The sequence below is a fragment of the Pseudorasbora parva genome, chromosome 14 (assembly GCF_024679245.1).
Source record: "Pseudorasbora parva isolate DD20220531a chromosome 14, ASM2467924v1, whole genome shotgun sequence".
Classification (NCBI taxonomy): Eukaryota; Metazoa; Chordata; class Actinopteri; order Cypriniformes; family Gobionidae; genus Pseudorasbora; species Pseudorasbora parva.
The window spans coordinates 10,738,683-10,750,538 of NC_090185.1; positions in this window are offsets into that span (position 1 = coordinate 10,738,683).

Sequence of the window (11,856 nt, forward strand, 5' to 3'; positions counted from 1 at the left end):
ATCCGAGATGTAGGGGTATTTGTTTCAATTTTGATCATTTTAGGTCAAACCGTTCTTCTGTGCCTCACATAATGCAGGTCTATGGTCACCACCTCAAGGAGCATACACAGAGAAGTCCAAATGAAACAATCCCCCATCGTAAGTACACACTAAGGTTTGTGTGAGAAAACGAACAGTATTTATATCGTTTTTACCTCTTGTACACCACTACGTCCGACTGATCCGAGGGCGTGCGTGCATGTTTCCTGTGGTGTACAAGAGGTAAAGAACGGTTTGACCTAAAATGATCAAAATTGAAACTACTGGGGAAACAAATACTCCTACATCTCGGATGCCCATGAGGTAAGCTAACACATATAAAAATTTAATTTCAAAGTGAACTATCCCTTTAAAAAGGCCTTGAAACTGAGCAGAAAGTCAGGAAATCAAAGGGTTTGTTCACCCCCCACCACCCACAAAAAATTATCATCAATTACTTACCCACATGCCTCTCCAAACCTGCAAGACTTTCATTCATCTTCAGAACACAAATGAAGATGTTTTTAAAGGGGTGATGAATTAAAAAATCAGCTTTCCCTTGAGTTTTTGATATAAGGTCATGGTAATATAAGAATATCCTGTAAGTTTCAGAGCTGAAAACTTTTTGAGCTCCAGTAGCTCGTCTGTTTGACCGGACCACACGGGCCAGACTTCGCTCTCCACGTGCATCAATGAGCCATGGCCGCCCATGACCCTGTCATCGGTTCACCACTGTTCCTTTCTTGACGCACTTTTGATAGATACTGACCGCTGCAGACCAGGAACAGCCCACAACATCTGGAGATGATCTGACCCTAGTCATCTAGCCATCATAATTTGGCTCTTGTCAAATTTGCTTGAATCCTCATGCTTGCCCATTTTTCCTGCTTTTAACACATCAACTTTGAGGACAAAATGTTCACTTTCTGCCTAATATATCCCACCCACTAACAGGTGCCATGATGAAGAGATCAGCCGTGTTATTCACTTCACCTGTCGATGATCATAATGTTATGGTTGATCGGTGTATTGGCATATTTTATTCTCTTCAATTTACTCCTTAAATTGCCCTTACTCTGTTTTAAATACATGCAAAATCCCTGACATTGTTGGAGAAATATAAACAGTTATTATCTGGATGAATTTAAAGGAAGTATGTAAGATTTTGGCCAAAAATGAAGCTAGCGCAAGTTCTGTCAGGAAGAATGAATGAGGCATTTATATAGCGTTTTCATATGTACTACTGTACACCCAAAGCGCTTTACGCTCATGTCAGGGGTCTCTCCTCAACCACCCCCAGCAGCCTCATATAGCACATAATGCCTTATTATGAGTGACCATATTCTACATCTTAACCTATACCTGAACAGTAATTAGAAATTTGAGGCAAAAGTCAATAGTGAGAATTAGACACACAGCTAAAGTGATACACATACACAGGCCATATTCAAAAAAAAAAAAAAATGTATATATATATATATATATATATATATATATATATATATATATATATATATATATATATATATATATATATATTACCGTTCAAAAGTTTGGGGTCAGTAAGAATGTTTTAAAAGAAGTATCTTCCAGTCACCAAGCCTGCATTTATTAAATTAAAAATACAAACAAAAACAGTAATATTGTGAAATATTATTCCAATTTAAAACAGCTTTTTTTTATGTCAATATACAGTACATTGTAATTTATACCCGTGATCAAAGCTCAATTTTTTAGCATCATTACTTCAGTCTTCAGTGTCACATGATCCTTCAGAAATCAAATAAGTCTAATCAAGTTAGTGTTTTTATGTATTTTTACATTTATTCCAGATTAATAACAAAAGGCAGAAAAAATACAAACAATATGTACTGTTCTTTTTAACGTTTCCAGCGGGTGTCGCTGTTGGCACATTGATGTTTTAACTCTAGAATTATGCCTCTTTATATAAGCATAATTCTAGAGTTAAAACATCAATAGACACTTTTATTGAAACATTTAAGTCACAATAGTATTCATAAATTAACTTTGTCCAACAGCGACACCCGCTGGAAACGTTAAAAAGAACAGTACATATTGTTTGTATTTTTTCTGCCTTTTGTTATTAATCTGGAATAAATGTAAAAATACATAAAAACACTAACTTGATTAGACTTATTTGATTTCTGAAGGATCATGTGACACTGAAGACTGAAGTAATGATGCTAAAAAATTGAGCTTTGATCACGGGTATAAATTACAATGTACTGTATATTGACATAAAAAAAGCTGTTTTAAATTGGAATAATATTTCACAATATTACTGTTTTTGTTTGTATTTTTAATTTAATAAATGCAGGCTTGGTGACTGGAAGATACTTCTTTTAAAACATTATAATATATATATATATATATATATATATATATATATATATATATATATATATATATATATATATATATATATATATATATATATATATATATACACATTATTTATTTATTTTTATTTATTTATTTTTTAATATAGGCCTGTGTATGTGTATCACTTTAGTTGTGTGTCTAATTCTCACTATTGACTTTTGCCTCAAACTTCTAATTACTGTTCAGGTATAGGTTAAGATGTAGAATATGGTCACTCTAGGCATTATGTGCTTTATGAGTTCGTGACAGCTGCCGATGCCACCGGAAGTGGCGCCACAATAAACGGCTAATATAGTGATATACAAGCAAATTTATTAACGGTGTTTTGCGCCCGTGCGAATTACTATTGCCATTTAACAGCTAGAAGAAGTCCGTGACAGCTGCCGATGCCACCGGAAGTGCCGCTGCGACCTGCCGCTGCCAGAGGGAGCGCCAGGCCCTGCTGCCTGGATGGGAGACCAACTGGGAAAACCAGGTTGCTGCTGGTAGAGTTATTAGTGAGGCCAGCAGGGGGCGCTCACCCTGTGGTCTGTGTGGGTCCTAACCCCCCAGTATAGTGATGGGGACACTGTACTGTCAAAGAGCACCGTCCTTCGGATGAGACGTTAAACCGAGGTCCTGACTCTCTGTGGTCATTTTAAAATCCCATGGCTCTTCTCGTAAAAGCATGGATTGATTCAATACTTTATTACACTGGAAAACAGTTGCATTCAGAGGTAAAGTCAGAGTTGTGAGGTTCATAACAGGTGGACAGGAAGAAGCCCTTCACATACAAACTAGACAAACATCAAACAATTGGTTTGTCCACCCAACAGATTATGTTTCTGAAGAATCCCCGCCACAGTAGGTTTCAGTTTGACTCAAAAGTCAAAGCTGCTAGAATCACACTTTAGTAAGAAGGCTGCCAAAGTGAGATGATTCCACTCTTCTATTTTTACATGAGAGAGAGAGAGAGAGAGAGAGAGAGAGAGAGAGAGAGAGAGAGAGAGAGAGAGAGAGAGAGACCTGGTTAAGTGTTCAGGAAATAGTCCTGTTAGATCATACACTGACTGCGTGAAGAGAATGTTTGACGTGTTTGTTTTGTTCTGTTTGTGCTGGAGGAGTCCAACTGGTAAGTTTTAAAAGCATTTTTATTGCTTAATATCTCATATTTGTTTTTGAACAGAGTGACAAACTACTGCTATGGTTTAGATTACACTATTTACACTTATCTCCAATCAAATCAAACAGATTTTATTTTGAGATATACTACTGTATTAGGGCTGTCAAAATTGCTCAAAAATGACATTCGAATATTCCCTCTAAAACAAACACGAATATTCAAACTATTCGAACATCTGGGCGCGCATTTTGTCAATGACGCGCATTAGGCCTACGTCAATGACAGATTAATACAAAGAGACATTAACTACTTGTATAGTTTGTCTATTTAAGTTTATACATAGTTGACAACGTATTACACAAAAACAAGTAGATTGTTATTATAAATTATATTACTATTATTATATATAATTATTATATATAAATTAACTAATGGTCAAGAGACCGCAGACCTCTCTCTCTCCCCCCCCCCTCCCCCCTCCCCTAATGTGGGTTAGGGTTAGCCCTGCATGCATTGTTTGGCGTGTTCCTCTGTACTCTCAGGATACTCTTACAGAACTCAGCATGCAGGGTTTCTATTGGGTTTTTGTCCCATTTGTCAAATTCATGGTTTAGGAGTAGGGATGGCTTGATACCACAATTTTGGCTTCGGTACGATACCACAATTTAATACCGAAGTACCTATATTAAATCGATACCGCACGATCTGATATTAGCGCGGGTATATTGCAAAGTTTTAGTTCAAAGTTTTGAGTTTATAAAGTGGAAAATCACCACAAATCTTTATTAGTAAATAAATTAGCAAAGCTCATCACATCACATCACATCATTTGAAAACTTTCTTGTGAGAAATAATTGCAGCAAAAATCTCTCAAAATTATCAAATTGCTTCTGGGTTCAAAAGACATCGCACTACACTAAAGCTATTATCTATTAGCTATTGTATCTGTATAATCCGATTCAACATGTCACGCTCGTCTCGGGATGGATAACAAAATTCATTTGAACATGCAAGCGATTTTATGAGCACACAACGACACACACACACACACGCCTGTAACTTAGAGCCTGCACATTACAAATAAAGTTTCATGGACACATAATTATGTAAAAATGTCCGTCTTTAGTGAGTGTTCACAGAGCCGGCCCAAGCCTTCATGGGGCCCTAAGCAGAATTTTATTTGGGGGCCCCTCGGTACCGATTGACTATTGTCAATTCTTGATAATAATCGCACACACATTATCAATTGTATTAGTTGTAGCTGTGTTGCTTACATCATGTCTGTCTGTCATGTTTTTCCCCTTGTACAGTTTTTAATTGTAAAAGTAGCAAACCCACAAGAGTGCTCAGATGTTCATTTGCAGTTTAATATTCAAAGTCTTACAGTACGGTTCAGACTGGGATATGTATGATTTAAAAAAAGATTTTTATTTTATTTTTAAGAAGTCTCATGATCAATATGCTCACAAAGTTCAAAAGAACAGCATTTATCTAAAATAGAAAGCTTTCAAAGAATCATAAAAAAGACGTTTATACAACTGTTTTTAACATGATAATAAAAAATAAATGTTTCTTGAGCAGCCAATCATCATGAGAATAATCTTTGAAGGATCATGTGACAGTGAAGACTGGTGTAATGATGCTGAAAATTCAGCTTTGATCACAGCAACACATTACAATTTACTTGATACATATCAGATATTCATATCAAATATGAATATCATACATACAGTCTTGTTCAAAATAATAGCAGTACAATGTGACTAACCAGAATAATCAAGGTTTTTCGTATATTTTTTTATTGCTACGTGGCAAACAAGTTACCAGTAGGTTCAGTAGATTCTCAGAAAACAAATGAGACCCAGCATTCATGATATGCACGCTCTTAAGGCTGTGCAATTGGGCAATTAGTTGAATTAGTTGAAAGGGGTGTGTTCAAAAAAATAGCAGTGTGGCATTCAATCACTGAGGTCATCAATTTTGTGAAGAAACAGGTGTGAATCAGGTGGCCCCTATTTAAGGATGAAGCCAACACTTGTTGAACATGCATTTGAAAGCTGAGGAAAATGGGTCGTTCAAGACATTGTTCAGAAGAACAGCGTTCTTTGATTAAAAAGTTGATTAGAGAGGGAAAAACCTATGAAGAGGTGCAAAAAATGATAGGCTGTTCAGCTAAAATGATCTCCAATGCCTTAAAATGGAGAGCAAAACCAGAGAGACGTGGAAGAAAACGGAAGACAACCATCAAAATGGATAGAAGAATAACCAGAATGGCAAAGGCTCAGCCAATGATCACCTCCAGGATGATCAAAGACAGTCTGGAGTTACCTGTAAGTACTGTGACAGTTAGAAGACGTCTGTGTGAAGCTAATCTATTTTCAAGAATCCCCCGCAAAGTCCCTCTGTTAAAAAAAAGGCATGTACAGAAGAGGTTACAATTTGCCAAAGAACACATCAACTGGCCTAAAGAGAAATGGAGGAACATTTTGTGGACTGATGAGAGTAAAATTGTTCTTTTTGGGTCCAAGGGCCACAGGCAGTTTGTGAGACGACCCCCAAACTCTGAATTCAAGCCACAGTACACAGTGAAGACAGTGAAGCATGGAGGTGCAAGCATCATGATATGGGCATGTTTCTCCTACTATGGTGTCGGGCCTATTTATCGCATACCAGGGATCATGGATCAGTTTGCATATGTTAAAATACTTGAAGAGGTCATGTTGCCCTATGCTGAAGAGGACATGCCCTTGAAATGGTTGTTTCAACAAGACAATGACCCAAAACACACTAGTAAACGGGCAAAGTCTTGGTTCCAAACCAACAAAATTAATGTTATGGAGTGGCCAGCCCAATCTCCAGACCTTAATCCAATTGAGAACTTGTGGGGTGATATCAAAAATGCTGTTTCTGAAGCAAAACCAAGAAATGTGAATGCATTGTGGAATGTTGTTAAAGAATCATGGAGTGGAATAACAGCTGAGAGGTGCCACAAGTTGGTTGACTCCATGCCACACAGATGTCAAGCAGTTTTAAAAAACTGTGGTCATACAACTAAATATTAGTTTAGTGATTCACAGGATTGCTAAATCCCAGAAAAAAAAAATGTTTGTACAAAATAGTTTTGAGTTTGTACAGTCAAAGGTAGACACTGCTATTTTTTTGAACACACCCCTTTCAACTAATTGCCCAATTGCACAGCCTTAAGAGCGTGCATATCATGAATGCTGGGTCTCATTTGTTTTCTGACAATCTACTGAACCTACTGGTAACTTGTTTGCCACGTAGCAATAAAAAATATACTAAAAACATTGATTATTCTGGTTAGTCACATTGTACTGCTATTATTTTGAACAAGACTGTATCATATATATATATCATAGAAATCTGCTAATTTAAATTGCAATAATATTTCACAATATAACTGTTTTCACTGTAGTTTTGATCAAATAAATGCAGCCTTTGGTGAGCAGAGACTACTTTTAAAACAAGAAATGTTGGTGGATTTCTTTCAAATATTAAAGGGGGGTGAAACACTCAGTTTCAGTCAATCTCATGTCAATCTTGAGTACCTATAGAGTAGTATTGCATCCTTCATATCTCCGAAAAGTCTTTAGTTTTATCATATTTATAAAAGAAATATAGGCTGTTCCGAGTCTTTCCGGAAAAAAAGAGCGCCTGCCCAGCAAACACGTTTACGTTGTGGCGTCTGTGGCACGTTGCATTTCTACTATGGCAACGTTGCATGTCGACGTGCTCGCAACATTGTAACAACGTAGAATTGTAAGACGCGACGGGGCTGTAGCAACGTTGTTGCGCAACATTCAGCAACTTCAAGACGACATTCTGACAACTTATTTTTTAATGCTATATTCCCCATTCCCCATAGTGGTTCATTTTTTATTTCAGACATTATACTTTTTATATGCCTATTGTTTATCCTATTATTTATGGGTCTAACAGTAAATTAATTATAATCAACACCTGCAACACACTTTTGAAGAGAAAAAATGACATACAAGTTTATTCAACTAATTCAACTTTATTATTACAGCATGTGGTAAGCGACCATACATACAGATTTTGTAAAAATAAATAAAATAGAATAAACAAATATTTAGTTTAAGTATAATACATCGAACACACAGAAAAAAGCAAAGGCCTATGTCAGAACATTTAACAAAACCGGGGTTTGTAGATGGCAGAAAATCGTATTCGAAAGTCGGGTGATAGGAGGTCGGTAACCGGAATCATGTCCAGGAAATATCAACAAATCCAAAGGAGAAATGCAAGTCCAGAAACCAGCAGGTATGAGATGTTGAACACTTTCTTTACGGTAAGATCTGAGTAAATCTGGTAGGCTAACGTTAAAAGAAATAGCGTTATGATGGTAATACACAAAATCGCAACTCCATGAATAATAACATGATTTGTCCGTTTATTTTATTTTAAAAATATATTATTTAAAAAAAAAATGTAGTTTGTAAAATAAAGAACAAACGATTGTCACGTAGACACGGAAATTGTAGCTTGTTTGAATATTTATGTATCAGCTAATGTAAATTGAAAGCAACACTAACGTATCCGCGTATCAAGTTATTAGCCTACTCGTTGAAGAATGAGACGGTTCAACTGTCAGTTGAAATTTAAAAGGCTGATATTCACGCTTCAGGGCAGTGATGACGAGTACAGGTCGCCCAGTGGTTGTCCAGATACCTTGGCACAACTTTAAGCAATGGTCCGGACGGTGGTTCAATGTCAACGTTGTGACAACACTGTAACAACCTTCACCACACAACGTATTATAGCAGCCTTTTGGCCATGTTGTGTCAACGTTGTTAGAAGGTTGAGTACGTTGTGCCAACGTTGTGTGTTTGCTGGGTGGAGGCGTCCCAGCAAACACAAAGCGTGAATATCAGCCTTTTAAATTTCAACTGACAGTTGAACCGTCTCATTCTTCAACGAGTAAGTTAGGCAATAACTTGATACACGGATACGTGAGTATTGCTTTTAATTTACCTTAGCTGATACGTAAATATTCGAACAAGCTACAATTTCCGTGTCTACATGACATTCATTCGTTTTTTATTTTAAAAAATAATTTAAAAAAATAAATAAAAAATAAACGGACGAATCATGTTATTCATTGAGTTGCGATTTTGTGTATTACCATCATAACGCTATTTCTTTTAACGTTAGGCTACCCGATTTACTCAGATCCTTACCGTAAAGAAAGTGTTCAACATCTCATACCTGCTGGTTTCTGGACTTGCATTTCTCCTTTGGATTTGTTGATATTTCCTGGACATGATTCCGCTTACCGACCTCATCAGCAGGCTTTCGAATACGATTTTCTGCCATCTACAAAACCCGGTTTTGTTCTTAAATGTTCTGACCTAGGCCTATCTTTGCTTTTTTTGTGTTTGATGTAATATACTTAAACTAAATATTTGTTTATTCTATTTTAATTATTTTTAAAAAATGTATCTGTATGGTCGCTTACCACATGCTGTTATAATAAAGTTGAATTAGTTGAATAAACTTGTATGTAATTTTTATTCTTCAAAAGTGTGTTGCAGGTGTTGATTATAATTAATTTACTGTTAGGCCCATAAATAATAGGATAAACAATAGGCATATAAAAAGTATAATGTCTGAAATTAAAAATGAACCACTATGGGGAATGGGGAATATAGCATTAAAAAAATAAGTTGTCAGAATGTCGTCTTGAAGTTGCTGAATGTTGCGCAACAACGTTGCTACAGCTGCGTCGCGTCTTACAATTCTACGTTGTTACAATGTTGCGAGCACGTCGACATGCGACGTTGCCATAGTAGAAATGCAACGTGCCACAGACGCCACAACGTAAACGTGTTTGCTGGGGTATCGTGTGGTGGGCGGAGCTAAAGAATGATAAATGCGCACAAAGCGGTGACGTCCTCAAGCGTGGAGAAACCCATCTATCTCAGCTAATACAGATAACGATCCACAATCAAATCTGAGGCAGTCAGGCAGAAATAAATTGAACAGGAGAAACGGCAACATCAGGACGTCCGTCTCTGTGGTATGGACTGTATTTAGGGGCCTCTGTGTGTCTTTACTCGCAGTTTATGAGGACATGATTCGGTTTATGGACTATTGTATGTGAGTAGACCTTAGAAGTAGCAAGCAAAACGGTTTTGCACGTCAGAGTCAGACTAGTGTAACGTTATACAGAACAACAATGGAGTAACCGTTAGCGCATTTGAATGACGAAGCACGCGATCGTGTCGTTTACTGATGTTTACTCACGCGAGGATAGCCAACAGCACAGACATTTGAAGCAGTTTTACTCACCGGCTGCTTCCAAAGCAGGACCGAACCTTTATTGCTGGGACCGCTCCGTCAAAAACACACTTCTTTGGTATGATTTGGTGAAGTCCTGTGACAGCAGTGACCGTGGAAATCCACTTTGCGACGCGACTGAAGCGATGCCTTGAAGCTTCCCGTCATTTCTGCGTTCAAATCGGTTCAAATGCAGCGCTGCCTTCCCGGAATGCTGTGCTGAAGCGTTGAAGTCGCTCGACGTCACCCATAGGAATAAAGTGGAGCGCGGCGCGCGACATAAGTGTTCACGGACGACTGGATCTGCAGCTGAGAGACTGTTTTCGGCGTGCATTTCCTCTCTCTCCCTCTAGTTACGCGCGCGCACCCTACCGGGAGAAGAGCCCGTACGGCCCATACAAGGACCTTCCGCTCTATTAACGTCAAGTCAACCCATACTCGAAAAAAACTCTCCGAAACTTGTGAGAAACCGGAAGGAGTATTTTTGACACAAAAATACTCTATCAAACGTCCAACATTAGTTTTTGAAATTTTGTCTATGTTTAGGATGGGAATCCAAGTCTTTAACAGTGTAAAAAGATCAGTATGCATGAAACAGCATTTCACCCCCCCCCCCCTTAAGCAGAGCTTTTATTTTGGCGGAAGTTCACGCAGATGACATTAGTACTTCTATTTGTTGACAACAACATATAAATTATTCTCTTTACGAATTTGGGAAGGTTTTTTTGGGAAGAACGAATTTGCATTCCCCCCCCCCCCCCCAAAAAAAAGATAAAGATAATTTTGAGCGACTCAAACTACAGCACTTGCAGAGAAGCATTTAGAGATGCTTCTCTGTAGAAACTGGAAGCTATACTGTACTCCGTCCAAAACATGCAGCATGTCAAATAAGATATTTGCACTAAACCAAAGCGCATTCTCAAATCATAGACCGTAAAAAAATATGGACGACTCGACATCATCCGTTTCCGCTTGGCAGATTTGAAGCTTTCAGGCGGCCTGCACGGCGCTGACATCTTGGGACCGAGTCTGCGCAGTAGCGATTTCGGAACCGGAGTTGCGCAGTAGAGCGCAGGAAGTAGAGCAGGAAGTACAGTCGCGATATCAAAAGCCCGCCCACACTCTCGCAGATGCAGAACAATTAATTATGTTGGTGTGAAATAAACAGTTATGGAAATGTAGAAATTAAAGCTAAGGCTCTAATCTGCTCCCAAAAATTTCGAAAAAAGTCCGTTAGTGCCTCAGTGACAACTTCACTCAGAGAAGCCGTCAGTCTCAGCTGTCAATCATGACGTCACACCCCCTGTTTTTAAAGCGTCAGATAACTAACTAAAACTAAACTTATTTTAAAAACGAACACCTGAAATGAAATTATCGTGATGATAACTGCCTTTAGTGACATAAACTAACTTTGGGGAAACATTTTTGAAGTGTAATTTTATTATTTAGTTTGCCTCGCGTCCATTAGAAAACACAGAGGGGCGGCTATACTGGGACCGGTCACCGGGGGGGCGATCGAGGCGCGAAAGCTTCAGTAAATGAGAGGGAGACTGCAGGCTTGTCTCAAATCCATCCATTCATAAAAAGTTTACCGTGCAACTGACGAGTAGCGCGTTTTTTTCTCGCAATGTGGACTTTGAACCCTGACGAACAAGCTTTAGTCCAGCCGATGGCACCGCGAGTTCGTGCAGCGCTGTCTGAATCAATCCGTGCATATTAGAAGACGTAACATTTTGCAGTTTATTTAGCCTAGTAATTGTTTTAAGGCCATTTTGCGATTTCAAACATAAAGGAACATACTGCAGCAAGAAGTCATTTCAAGAGCTCTTGGGGGCCCCCCGGTGGCCAAGGGGGCCCTAAGCAGCCGCTTAGTTCGCTTATGCCTTGGGCCGGCCCTGAGTGTTCACATAAACAGTCGGTTGTGTCTAACGCGAATGTAAATAGTGTAATAGTACGCATGCAAATATTATGGGATCTAAATGTCATTGGTTGAAACGAAAGCTGGAAATTTT